General features: G+C 38.6%; 3 non-coding genes across 3 annotated transcripts; 2 read left to right on the top strand and 1 right to left on the bottom strand.

Annotated features, from left to right (window-relative positions):
- Nucleotides 1-219: 219 nt before the first annotated feature.
- TRNAA-AGC (transfer RNA alanine (anticodon AGC)) lies at nt 220-292 on the top strand. Its single transcript has one exon. It is a non-coding gene; the product is annotated as a tRNA-Ala (tRNA).
- An 850-nt stretch (nt 293-1,142) lies between these two features.
- On the bottom strand, nt 1,143-1,215 carry TRNAA-AGC (transfer RNA alanine (anticodon AGC)). Its single transcript has one exon. It is a non-coding gene; the product is annotated as a tRNA-Ala (tRNA).
- An 11,299-nt stretch (nt 1,216-12,514) lies between these two features.
- TRNAA-AGC (transfer RNA alanine (anticodon AGC)) lies at nt 12,515-12,587 on the top strand. Its single transcript has one exon. It is a non-coding gene; the product is annotated as a tRNA-Ala (tRNA).
- The last annotated feature ends 1,381 nt before the right edge of the window (nt 12,588-13,968 follow it).

The following is a 13,968-nucleotide window of genomic DNA, read 5'->3' as shown; positions in this document are numbered from 1 at the left end:
AGTATTGTTTTATCAAAGGAACATAGCAGAAAATGCATCAGTACTACTGCTTCTCATGTCAGGTGAGTATTCTGACTTTCCGCTAACAGGCCTTCCACATAAATACAGTGATGATTCAGTGTTATTAAATAAGCAGACTGACTCAACAAAGTTGTTATAAATACAGCAGCCAAGCTATGATTCAGCAGAAGTAAATCTGCCCTTCATGTTATCAAGCAAGGGGAATTAGCTCAAATGGTAGAGCGCTCGCTTAGCATGCGAGAGGTAGCGGGATCGATGCCCGCATTCTCCAGTGTTTTGAGAGACTGAGTATCGATGGTAGCATAAGATTTTCTTCCATAAATTGTTCAGGTTTGTGAAAGAAAATATATAGCTAGTAATATATGCCATTTCCTACAGCAAATAAAACAGGAAAAAAAATATCAATTAGCAGACTACACTTGTGAACTCTCTGAAAAATTATTTCTTCACAAAAGCATCTAATACTAATGTTGTTATTCTGTAATACAGGAAATAAAACTCACTTCTGTCCCTTACAAGTGCACTGAATTTTAATGTGAGCATTTTTGTTTGTTTGTTTTTATATGAAAAGTTAGTGAAACTGTCTATAAGAAGATGTAAAAGTATGTAGTTGTTCCAAATGTTCCTAACCTGAGCTTCAACTGCCATTCAGTCTCTCACAATTTCACTCAGTTTCTTCCTCAACCCAATGTAAGAAAATAATTTGCACTTTTAAAAAAATGCTCATCTTTGATCAACATTAACAACTTAAATCATTCATATTGTGCATGTGCTTCTTAAAATTGATTAATTTTAATCCTTACAGGACTGCTACAGAAAAACGCATCTAAATTTTAAAAAGCAACATAAGGTAGTATATACAGGGCACTAAAACCATATCACAGACAAAAATCAGAAGAAATAGTGGTATCTGTCAGTGTGCTTTTGCTTCATTCTTTAAAACCCATCAACAGGAATTTCCTTCTTTTTTGTGCAGGCAGTTACCCTGATTTTAGACAAAACAGAAGTTTACAAGCTGTTCTTTTCCAAAACAGCAAAAAAATTACAACTGATAACTGAAAAAATGAAGTTGCGATAAAAGTTCACAGTGGCAATAAAAGGCAACACTTGTAAGTAGCAAATGGAGAATGCGGGCATCGATCCCGCTACCTCTCGCATGCTAAGCGAGCGCTCTACCATTTGAGCTAATTCCCCCTGTGAAATAAACTCTCTGTTTACTGTCCCTTCCTACTTTTGCGTTTCTCACTGACAGAACAGCTTTCTACAAATTATATTGAAATTTGATCTGCTGTTTCAAGCACAAACAAAACTTTCTACCAAAAATCAAATTGTTTTTCTACCCAAGTATCACAGTGGTAGCTGGGCAGTCAGAGCAAACTGCTTGTGTTCTAATCCCCTACCGAAGTTTCTGGTAGGCAGTAACAGAACACAACTTTCCAGTGAAATACAGAAACAATTACGTCTTTCTTAAAGTACACTGCTTTTGACAACCTTAGTGGGAATTTTGCTTAACATGAAATCTGGACTCCTTGATGTAACAACATGTTTTATTCAGCTGACTTGCATCTGGATAACAGAAGGTCTGTGCTTCCAAGCAACTGTAGATTTATGTTCACACCAAACAATTATGACTGTTTAGAGAAATCTGGATATATTTAAAGATTATGTTTTTCTAAAACAGATTTTTCCTATTTATAATCCCTAGGTGGAAAAGCATCAGCTAAATGTCTTTACCCATTTCCACATTTTACAATGTAATAGATGTGACTGAATAGACAGACTTCTTCCAGTTCTTTCTCTTGTGGCAATGGAGTTCTGGGCCCAAGTTATACAAAGGGGAAAAAAAAAAAAGGCACCCAGGCGAATGGAACAATGGGAAATAAAGTAATAGTTCACATTATCTATCAATATATCTCAGGAATTTTTAAGGTGTGACTATGTCACCAGATAGACACACATACTCATACATACATATAAAAATCAAGAATACATAATTAAAATATAAAAAAAAATCATGGCTATGATGAAATTGCAATATGTACTAGTCTTCTCCCTTTCAAAGTGGCATTTAGAGAAAAAAAAAGTAACTCTACGATTTCACACTATCATAAAATACAAACAAAGCAAGCAAAAGAGATCTACTTTGCTAGAACTAGAACATGCAGATTTGTTGACCTAATGTGACTGACATATCACAATAAACAAGTATCAACACGCTTCATATGTTTCAGTTTCTTACTTCCTCAATCTCTACATATTGTCGTTTAACTTGGAGGATCGAGGCCATACCCAGCCATAGTTAGATTTGTGCAAATAGCTGCTGATTCAAAGTGCTGGAAACAATCATAGTTTGTGTGTGTTATTAATCAGTGGTCAACTAACTGTTAATTAGTCAGAAAATAATGCTGAAATGGATAAAAAGAAGAAATGGGAGGCAGTAATGGAAAGACATGCAACTGACTTTGTTAAAACCCTAAGAAAAGGAACCATGGGGAATCGTTTCTTTTCCCTGTAAAAAGAGAAAGGGGAATTTGAGTGAACCCTTCAGAAATCTTGTAATAGTCTGGGACTTTCTTTTGCTTTGATTCTGAAAAAAAAAAAAAAGGCAAGAGAGAATTGTGAACTTTTATTTAATATTGTAAATGTACTACCTCTTTGCCTTTCTGGAAAAAGAATATCTGAAATTAAATTTATTAAATAACTTTAAAAACAACTCTCTTGCAGTTTCTTCCTTGATTTGCCCGAGATCCTTTAAGACACACGAATCACACTGACATATAAAGATCTTTCAATTCTCTCCTCTCCAAGGACTCAGTGATTTCAGGAAGTACCATAACCAAATTCCAGTCTTTGCAGGACATCTAGGTTAATATCTGAATAATAGATATGTGATTTTTTATAACTGGGATCATATTTGTGTCCATGAAATAAACCAGAGTATCAAATTTTAGAAGATTTTGCTGAGACAGATATTAAAAAAATACATCCGAAGTAATCCTCTGTATACAGTTTTTGCCGTGCCATATATAATTCAACAAGGACGCCTGTGGAAGTCCTCTGCAGTCAACAACTCAGTACTTAGCCATAACCAAAAGTTACAGATTCAGAGACAGTGGAGGTTTAGTACACAGTACCAAATCCCTTGAAGTCAATCTGTATGTAATCATGCTTTAAAAATACTTGACCATCCTAACTTTAACACAGAAACAACTATTTGTATGGCATTTCCTCCAGACTTTCTGACCTGTTCAACCCTGAGAATTAAGCTTCTTGCTGTTCTGCTCTTCCAACTTAGATCTGACTTTCAAATGCATTACTGAAACTTTTTTTTTTTTTGGCTCTGGAAGATCCCAGAGAGCATGGTACTGTGGCATTAGGACTAGCAGAATCTCCAAAAGGGAGGAAAAAAGGTGTTAGCAGAAAAACATTTAAAGCAGAACATCTCAAGTTTACATTTGTACACGTATGAATGGTGTACATGAATGGTTTACTACTGTAGAAAGTTCTAACTGTAGAAAGGATGGGGATACTCTGTGAAGATACTTCTGGCTTTCTAATGCAACACCACTCTCATTACTTTTCTTGCAAGTTCCATTCACAGCATAAGACAATTTCTGAACTTGTGTTTTTTTCTGAACCTTTGGCTTGCTTGTCTAAGCAACCTACATCATCCTTTAGCAATACATGTCCCTTCCTTCTTCTTTTTCCTTTGCCCATCATGGTATCTGTAATTTCTGAACACCATGTGCACAGAACTCTTAAACATTGACAACAGAGTTCATGAACCTCACAGCACGATGTGGCTCAGAATATGCAGTGCTTCAAAAGACAGCACAGAAAGCCCCTAAACAGCTTAACTAAGGGAAGCCCAACTAGGACTGCAGTTGCAAATTCACTTTTAAGATAAAACAACAGCAGCAGTTTTAAGACAAATCCATTTTTTAAAATCCAAAGGTACTCTGGGAATGTTATTATTTTAGGAAGAGTAAAACAATTATCATAACAAAAGGAACAGAGAACAGAATCTTCCAGAGATGGTAGGAGAACCAAAGAGGTGAAGGAGAAGAAGTAAGATGCTAATTCTCATTGACCAGAGAAAGAAGAGATACAATTCACAAGCTAGCAATCCCATTAGTTATAAATCACTAAGGCTAACTGCACTTTCTGAAATTGTCAAATGCTGCTGCAGCACCCAAGATGCCAATTCCCTCACTACTTGATGAGGACCACTGGTCTAATCCCAAATTCCCATACCAAAAGTGCTGTACACACTCTCCCATTAACAAACTCCAGTACCTTGTTACCTGCTCCCTCACTCTGAAACAGCTGGCTTTGGGAAAAAATGTTTCTCCCTCTCGTATTAAAACCTAGTCAATGTGGAAAGAAGCATCTGAAATTAATTTGCAGAAGATAATTAAGTTCTTACAGCAGGAATTATTCTGCAGATACCATAGACATTTCAGCAACTCGCTGACTGAAAGCCCCACTAGTCAATATGTCTGGCAAAGTAAGCCAGCTTGCTACTACTCCTACTCTGTGATGTCTTCACATGACCAGTTGGATTTTTGCACCAAGATCTTTGAAACATCCAGAAGTTCATTTGCTTAGTCATACAGTAACTAGAAACACAGCACTTAGTTATGATGAAAACATTCCAGAGCACCAGAGTGACTAAATCCCACTTTCAAAAGTGACTCAGAGTTATGCTACAGTTACGGCACTATACATTTCAGTACACTACAGAAACAAACTAGCTTTAAATGACTTGGCTTGATTACTAAAAATTCCACTCAATATTTTACCTTGTTTTAGTCAGAATGCCTTCTGCTCTCTGTACGATTGACAAAAATAGGTGATCTAAAATCACTCACAGACAAAAAGCATGATTTTCCTCCAAACAGGAATACGTAACTCCAAGCTTTGTCTTTCAAAGCAATTTAAAAAACAAAAAAAACGAAACCAACTATAGATTTTCATTTGTGGTTGGTTGGTTGTTGTTTTTTTCCTAGTAATTCTTGCAGAATAAAATACACCTAAGTCTTAAAAACACCTACGTTGTAAAACAAACAAACAGAACCCTTCTAATTGTGTTTGCGTTAGGCTTGTATGAACACAGCCCAGACGGGAACCGGGTTTCATCATGCCAGGTTTTGAATGGTAAAGCACATCTACAGGGCTTAATTAAGGGAAGCCCCAAGCAGGCTTACAACTGCACACAAACTCGCAAGTACTGTTGCCTATGAAACTTTTTAATTTGTTGCTAAGTGCTGGTAGTCTTAAGGCTTTAACACAGCGAATAGGGGAAAATGTACTTAAAATCAAACAAAACCCAGAACTAACTATAAATTAAGCAGTGACAAAATAACCTAAGGACAGCTACAGTATGTTCAATTCATTCTTTTAAATAGCCTAACCTTCAAGCCGATAGATTTAACATTAAAATTAAACAAATAAACATGTCTCCAGTTCTGTATCCAGATCTGTATTTAAAGCATTGAAGGAAATGTGTTCTGGACCTCAGAAATAATTTCATGGAAAATCAGTATCAAATTGGGCAACAAAATCAACAACCTCCTTTGGGCAAAACAAAACAAAATAAAACAAAAAACCAGTACTGTAAATCACACAAAGAGCCACACAGCAGGTCTGTCATGAGTCAGAAGAAAACCTCCTCCCACAACTATTTCTGTTCTTAATGGCCACAACAAGAGTAAAACTTTATTTGTTAATGAAGCTTTTATTGATTGCTCACAAAATTTTGCCTCCATTTTACCACCATTCATCATTTTGTACTCAAACCACAAGACAAAAACATGCTAAAAAAACCCCAAACAACTAATGAACCAAAAAAACCCAACAAAAAAAAACCTAGAAAGATTTGCTGCTTTTAGTAATATTTGCCACTGCTATTATCTTGTTTAAGGAAAATCAATAGAGTCCATCTGGGAGGTAACGTATCAGTACAAAATGCTGTAATATTGATCAGAGAATCAATGTTGGAAACAGCTTAGCCAGGCAACCTAAGTAACTTCAGTTAGCATTAGCAGCCATAACAGAAGCTTGCAAGGGCCCGAATAATTTATATTAAATATACTGCTTTTGTAAGAAGTACAAAACCTAATATTTTTTGTGTGTATTTACCAGATTGGCATTTAAGTTAATGTAGTGCTAAGGAGGCAGTGAGCTCAGATTTCAGCTCAGAAGGAGATCAGACTACTCTTTTACGCTACTCTTTGGGATGTCTACCTGGACCACACAAAAACCACCACCATGATTTGAACCCGTAACATGCCAAACTTGAGAGGAAAGTTGAAGTACTGAGGAAGACATCTGAGTTATTCTCTTTCTCTAAAAGCATCAATGGGTTTTAAATTTCTGTCCAGATAATCATAAGGCTTCCAGATTGGCAAAGATTTCATTCTCTTTCCAGATGGGGAAACAGTAAGTCATATATTAAGACGAATATGCATTTTTGTTTATTTTTTAGGAAAATGGCCATATTCACATCACAACTTCCTTCTCTGATTTTTTTTGGAAGACGTGACATCTCTACCAACTTCATGAAGGTTTCAAAAAAGTTTCAACATCATAGGGCTCGTGCACAATGCCCTCCTTGAACTAACTAAGATGGCAATATAGAAAAACTGTACTATTCATTTTACATACTATCTAGCTTCAGATACACCTTCCAAACAAACTGTTTAATAATAGTCAAAAAAAGGTTGTTACAAAAGCAGTGAGAATGACTATTCCTGAATCCAAATGGATTTGCAACCTTTGTCTTCTAAATCACCACTGTAACAATCCAAATTTTCTCCACATTCCCTGTAACTCCAGAAAGGAGAGAATGTGTGCTGGTTACGCTCTGAGCTCTGTGCAGGCCAGCTGGCTAATCAGCTATCACTAAACAGCACATACCGTATTTTCCTCATGTTCCTTTAGAGGCTCTGCAGAGCCATCGATTCCCACAAAACACTGGGCCATTTATTTATCTTTCAGATTTTTATCCATCTTTCACTTTTGGTGACGAATATTTCCCTAGTTTAGAAGAAGACTGAAGAAGATTAAGATTCCTACATCGTGTGGATTTTACTAAGGAAGAGAACTATCTACTCACTAAATGAGAATTTCTCCAGAATAATACAGTAGTTTTAAGAACAATAATCTCATCCAAATAAACAAAACAGAAAAAGACCTGAGGAACTGCTTATATAGAATGATCTGAAAAATATGTTTGGCCGCAATGTTCAAAAATTAGCGGTTTAAGGTACACAGAACTCACTGAAATTCAGTGTATGTTTAGCACCTGATTACTTAGGTCCGTATGAAAATCTGAGCACTTGTCTTTTTTTAATTCATACACCACCATAGCAAACAGTCATTTTAGAATTAGAACAGGGAAACCAGACCTATCAGTAGAAGAGCTGCATTCACTGATGAAGCTACCTGCTTACAAGCGTACTCAAAGCACAGGTATAGCACAAAGGCATCACAACCAAGCTGAATTAAAAACACAGAAAGTTTAAGTTAGCACCCACTTCAACAAGTTCTTCAACGCATGTTATCCTCCGATTTGATTCTTCCACTTCCTTCTTGGTCTCAATGATACACTCGGAGTGAACTCTGGCTTAACAGCATCAGAAGAGAAAGAAAACAACACCTATTACATTTTTACTAATACAATGTAAGATTGGTGTTGTAGCAGGTATTGAGAGTGATCGAAGGAAAGCTAGAGCCTGAATCATGGTAGCACAGTACAGTAGTAGGAAGTGCCCCAGAAGAACCCACAAAACCACTCCCTCTCCTGAGGAACAGCACCACCCGCTGCACCTCCTCCTTCAAGCAAGCACCCCCATGACCTCAAAACTTGATTTCGTGAGACCCACTAAGACCACCATCACGACCAGAAAACCCCTGACTAAAAGACTGCAAACAAACCTCCTCCGCCAGCTTTGTCTTTCGATGCTCTCAGCCCGGACTCGCTCAGGTTGACAGCAACCTCCACACAGTTGCCCCCGGCCCGCAGGTTCCCGCCTTCCCGCCCCCTCAGGCCTGGCCTTCACTCTGCGCTTCCCGGGCGCGGCACCGCCCCGCTCCCCGCCCAGTGCTAGAACCTTCTGCGGCGGCGTGTGCTTCCACCTCCCCCCCCGCCTTTTTTTTCTTCAAATATAGGTGGCGCGGTAAAGAGACTGGCTTGGGCGGTTTTCTGTTGTGTGAGTATGGAAATGTTGTAGCTCGGTCCCCTCCTAGTTCTTGAGGCTGTCATTGGGATGGCAGGTAAGTCTTCAAAAGAAAAGCCTGTGCGGTGAGCCTGCCTGGTGGCCAGCTCTGGTGTTCCCTCCTGAGCCACCCGGTGCTAAAATTAGCTTCTGTATCATTGAGGGGAGAAGGCAAGGTTGAAAGAGTGGATTTTGTCCTAGGTTTCCCAGATGCAGTGGCTGTAAGTTGCAGGAATAACAGCTGAGTGTGTATGCCTTTAAATGAACCTAAATGGTTTTTTTTTTCAGGATGTGGATTAATAATTAGGTTTATGCTCATGCATTTTCCTAGGTATTGCTTTGAGGGTGGAGGTTGGAAAAAGTAATTAAAAATGTGTATATTGATCTGTGTTTAAGGAGGACAGAATTCTTACCTTGCAACCACATTCTTGGTATCTTCTAGTACTTCAGAGTATGACTCTTAACTTGAATATACAATATATCCTAATCTGTTATTTTCTTTTTTCTTAAAAACTTCAGACTGGTTTGCAACTGTAAAAGCTTCTCCTGTTGTACAAAAAAAATCTTGGACTTTGAACCTTCAACACCAAACATCAGGTTAACTGCTAGCAAGAAAAGATAGTTTCACTAGAGGATGAGAAAACCCACTTTTAATCTGTCCTGCTGGCAGGTTTGGTGAAGTTGTGTAGGATCAGCTGCTCCAGCTTGCTCCCTTCTTTGTCAGTACCTTGGAGTCTCTGAATGCTTTGGGGATAGCTCATTTCCTGTACATCAGTAAGTTTGTTATCTTTACATATTGCTAAATATTTTTCCTGAAAAAAGTAAAAAATGAAAAACAGGAATTCAAAAATCTCTTTCAGCAAGAGCTGAGCTGATTTTCTCATGATAAAGCTAATGCCTTTCTGTAGCTCATGATTGCTCCTTTTGCTAAGTGTTGCTAGTAAAATTACAGCTACTGCAACACTTCTCAACTGAATAAAAGGTTAAGAAAAGATGTTAATGGCATTAACCTGAAACAAGATCAGTGCAGACTTTGAATTGTTTACCAGTCATTTAAGATTATTGTAGCATTTGAATTGATAGTAGCCATCTCTAGACAACTTTATGTGAGGAAACCTTTATCTTTTCTGAAGATAAAGACAAATATAAGGTGACTTTTAAAATCCCTTTATTTTAGAATAACAGTACCCAACCAGGAAGTTACTCAGGAATGCCTGGTCTAAATATGCTCTTTGTCATTGCTGCTAAAAGTGATTGACCTTTACCATGGAATACTTAGTGTTTGTTGGCTACCTTACTCCAAATTCCTACAGATGATCAAGGAAGCAGGTGCTGTTAGGCCCAAATGAGAGTCCAAAGGTGGTTGATACTGCATAAACAAGACCACATGAAAAACACATGTACCTTACTTCAGTTGGATTTTGTATCACAGTTTCTGCTACAAATGGAATGCTTGAGATAAAGCTTCCCCAAGTGAGAAATATGGTTGAAGCTTTTGTAGCTTTCCTTGTAACTATCCAAAGATTTCACTTCTGGGTTTAATTTTTTTAATGTAAGTCTGATTTGAGAGTTACATGCAGCTGACACCACCTTTCAAAGGTCTCCTTAAGTTTTGTGTTACCAGTAGTTGTTCAGTTGTTTCAGTTAACTTTTTCTGAAGGAGTTTTTGAGATACAGAAAGCTGTAATGTTCTCCATGATGTTTTCGACATGGAAAACATGCTGAATATTCTGTGTATGTTCTGGTAGCTGCCATAGAAATTGATGCATTTGTAACACTTAAGTGAGGAAAGATCTTTGCCGTATAAAAAAATTCAATTTCATGCTGGTTTTAATCTTTAAAATATTCTACAAACATTAGGAAACAGTATACAATAATTCACTCCCCCTAAAAACAATTTATTTATTTTAACTGGCAGGACTAGCTTTAGTATAAAAAAAAAGCAACTAACATGGCTTAAACTTAGAGATGGCCATAAATCCACAGCAGCTTTATTTCTGATTACTACTCTTACTTGTCCTGGTCATGCTTTTAGAGAGCAGACAACTAACTATGTTTGTTTCTGAATACCATTATTCTTTCTTCCGCTGCCTTCCTACTTTCTTGTGGCTGGCATGGTCAGGAAATCTGTAGCAAATCAACATGCATGTCAAGCAGTGGGTGAATACTGCCTTGCAGAGTAAAGACAGTGGGTTACTTTCAGTTACTCCTACTTTGTGTTGCCACCTGCCAAAGCAGCCAGCTCCAGGAAAAACTGAATGTCTACGTACAGTAGCTCCAAGCCATCCATTACATGTCAGGGCTGATGTACATAAACCAGCAGATTCAGTGTCACCAGAAGCCAGTAAGATGATGTGAAAACAAGCCAGGCCAGTTAGAAACCAGTCAGGTGGCAATCTTACCTCCACTCACACTCTGGTTTGATTTCCCCTTGGCCTGATGTGGGCTTGATGGATGAGTAACACCTCCTGTTCTGCTGTGGAATGAGAAATGTGGCTTAACTTAGGAAAGAGTCAGTCTGGTGTAGTGCTGACACAGCACAAGAACAAACTACTACTACGAGTGCACACTGCAGTGTCAAATCAGAGTTTGTAAACTTCTCACCCTGCAGAGAACCAGAGTCCCAATTCTCTTGCTGGGCATATCACTTCATACATGGTAGCAAGTTTATGTTTCAAAGAGATACCTGAGAGACTTATATTGTTAAAATAATAAGTAGGGGGAAGTTGTAAAGTGGAACTCAGCCTGGGTTTGGTTGAGCCTGAAAAACCTACATGCATGTGCAAGTTGTTACGAACTCCTTCATGTCATGGTTGAGCTAAAGTTTGAGGCTGTCTGCTGAGAGCATTCCAATTCCTCCCCTGACTCCTGATCACACTTCTCTCATCTGTGCTTCAGGTTGTGTGCTCATCAGGGGAAGAAGCAGCAGCAAGGAGGCTCGGGGAAGGAGGGGACGGAAGACAGGGGTGGATGGCAGGGAGATTTGGGAATACGGAGGGCGAGGGTTTGTGGAGGAGGAGGGGGCTGTTGGAGGAACTGGGGAAGCAGGCAGAGCGCGGCGGAAGACGAGGCCCGGGGACGGGTCCGTGAGGGAGCCCAGCTGCGGGACTGGGGCGGGGAGGCCGCCTCCCGGCCGAGCCCCGCTGCTCCCCGGGCCGGCGGTGGGCGGGACGGCCTCGCCCTCGCCGCCCCCTGGCGGCAGCGGCCGGCCTGGCCGCGGCGGGGCAGCGCCGCTTCCCGGGGCGAGCGCGCTGCGCATGCGCCAGCCCTCCTGCTCGTAGCGGCGGGAGACGGCCGGTGGGGGGGGGGGGGGGGCGGGCCGGGGCCCTGCTGGTTCTGTTGGTGTAATTTTTCCAACTTTCTGACAGATACCGGAAGGAGAACTTGTGCGATAGGAAGCTCTTTACAAATATACCAATTGAGCTAGTAGTAGTAATAGATAACCATCTCTCTAGATCTGCATTTTGAGTTGAATACTTGTTGTAGGCAAGTGCAGGTGAAAATTAAAATGTTAAAAGATGCCTTATTACCATACGTTATTATGTTCCTTGTCTATGATGTAGGTTTTATGCTCTGTGTCAAGTCATGCAAGCATTTGTCATGCTTCTATGTGTTCATTTTCCAAGAAGTCAATGTTTTAAGGCTGTTAAAAGTAGCGTATTAATTATAGGGAAGTGCATTTGGTGAGGTAGTCAATAAGGAAAAATAAGGTCATAAATAAGGAAAATACAGATGTTTTCATTTTGCTTGACTCTGTCACCCCAGAGAAGTCAGACACCTTCCAAAAGGATGTGTGTGTGTATATATACACACATATATATGTACAAGCTTTGACTATAAAACTCTCTTTCAGTCAGGCATATAATATTTTTCACTCATTAAACATTTCCTGGACCAGGTTCTTCATGTGTGTGCCTTGAAAATGGGGAAGAACATGGGTTTCCTTGTTGAATTTGGAACAATTGTTCAATAAAAGTTGGGGGTTTTTTTCAGTAACACATTTGATTTCTTGTAAATAACTTGATCTTTTGGAGAGCTTCTTGTATGAAAACAGCTAAATAATAGACTTGTGTTGCAAAAGAGATGAATAAGGGTATTCTGGTAGTGTACATGCTGAAAGATGTATCGCATGATTCCAGCTGTTAGTCAGTTATTGGCGAGTGGAAGGAATGACTCGGCAAGAAACAATGAATTTATAATCAAAAGTGATTGTGTTGTAGTACTCAGTAAGTCTAGAGTGTGTAACTCTAAGTTTCACTTTTTTTTTTTCAGGTGGGGAATTAGCTCAAATGGTAGAGCGCTCGCTTAGCATGCGAGAGGTAGCGGGATCGATGCCCGCATTCTCCAGTGTATGTTTTCAACATTTATTTCATTATAAACTGAACAGCGTAATTTAAAAATATTTCCTATTTATACACTTAATTTTTCTTGTATAATGGTGTAAAGAAACCTGAAAGAATTGTAATCTAAAAAAAGTTAACACATTGTTTTAAACATTTCATTTTTTCTTTTCAGAATCATATGTTTGTTCTTTTGCATACAGGGAGAAAGAATATAATCTTTGCATGAAATAAAAAAAACTTAGTGACGTTTTAATACAACAATAAACAACATGAACAACTTACAGAGAAAAATGAGGGATTTTTTTAATGTGCCCTTAAATCTTTGGTTTATGATTTCATTAATTAGTTAAATTTATATTTGATATTATAGTTTAGTGTATAACGAACAAAATTTTGTATTTCTGCTGTGAGTAATACTCATTATTTTTGTTCTGTTTTGGTTGTGTAGGCTATTTATGAGAAACAATAGAATATTGGCTGGAATATTCTTTAACTCTCTTACTCCTGGTAACAAGATTATGTCCTTTGCGTGTGAATTCTCACAGATGTGAAAAATCATGGAAATATTCTCTGTAAATCTATGCTTGCATGTTTTAAGTCTTCATGAGATTTTTTTTTTTAATTATTCTGATTTGATTTTCTTACTAGCTCATTCAGGTATTTAGCTGCTTGTACTTCCAGGTTGAGGCAGCATGAGGAAACAAGCAAAATGTACTTCCTATACACACAGTGAATTTGTGCAATCAGGATCTTGGGAGTACACATATTAAAACAAACTGAAATCAGAAAACAAAAATTATGAATTGGGTTTCAAGTTAAGGAAGGAGGAGATACTGTGCTGCATGGATCTGCAAGTAGCACCTGTGGAGAAAATAAGGGAGCTTGGAGATCCTCCCATGACATGACAAGAAAGGAGCTAACCTCTGGATGGATGGGATAGAAATTGAATTTGCTTATTTCTCTTGTGTTTTCCACATACTGGAGAGAGAAGAAGTATTGTACCTTTAAGACTGCTAGATGCTTGTTGTTAAAATGAAGCCTATTGGGAGACAAAAGTGTTATGGTCTTCAGGAGTCCTCTCTGGGCTCAGGTAATGATTTAACTGTCCATTTTCTTGGAATGAGACTCTATAGTAGTTTTCTATGTGATTATCATTGCTTCTGTGTTTTCTGTGTTTCTGTTATTACTTAATACCTGTAATTTTCTGTGCTTTTAAAGAGGATGAGTAATGTTGCTCTTCTCGGCTAATCAGATGCCAGTTGGGCACTGCTGAAATGAGATAATTCAGTGGGGCTCTGTACAGGTGCAGACTGCAATCACTTGCAGAACTATGGCTTCTGACTGTAAGCTCTCTAGACTAATGACTGTTGGTTACCTTTATGCCC

Source organism: Ciconia boyciana, chromosome 2, assembly GCF_034638445.1.
Source record: "Ciconia boyciana chromosome 2, ASM3463844v1, whole genome shotgun sequence".
NCBI lineage: Eukaryota > Metazoa > Chordata > Aves > Ciconiiformes > Ciconiidae > Ciconia > Ciconia boyciana.
This window is presented reverse-complemented; position numbering and strand designations above follow the sequence as displayed.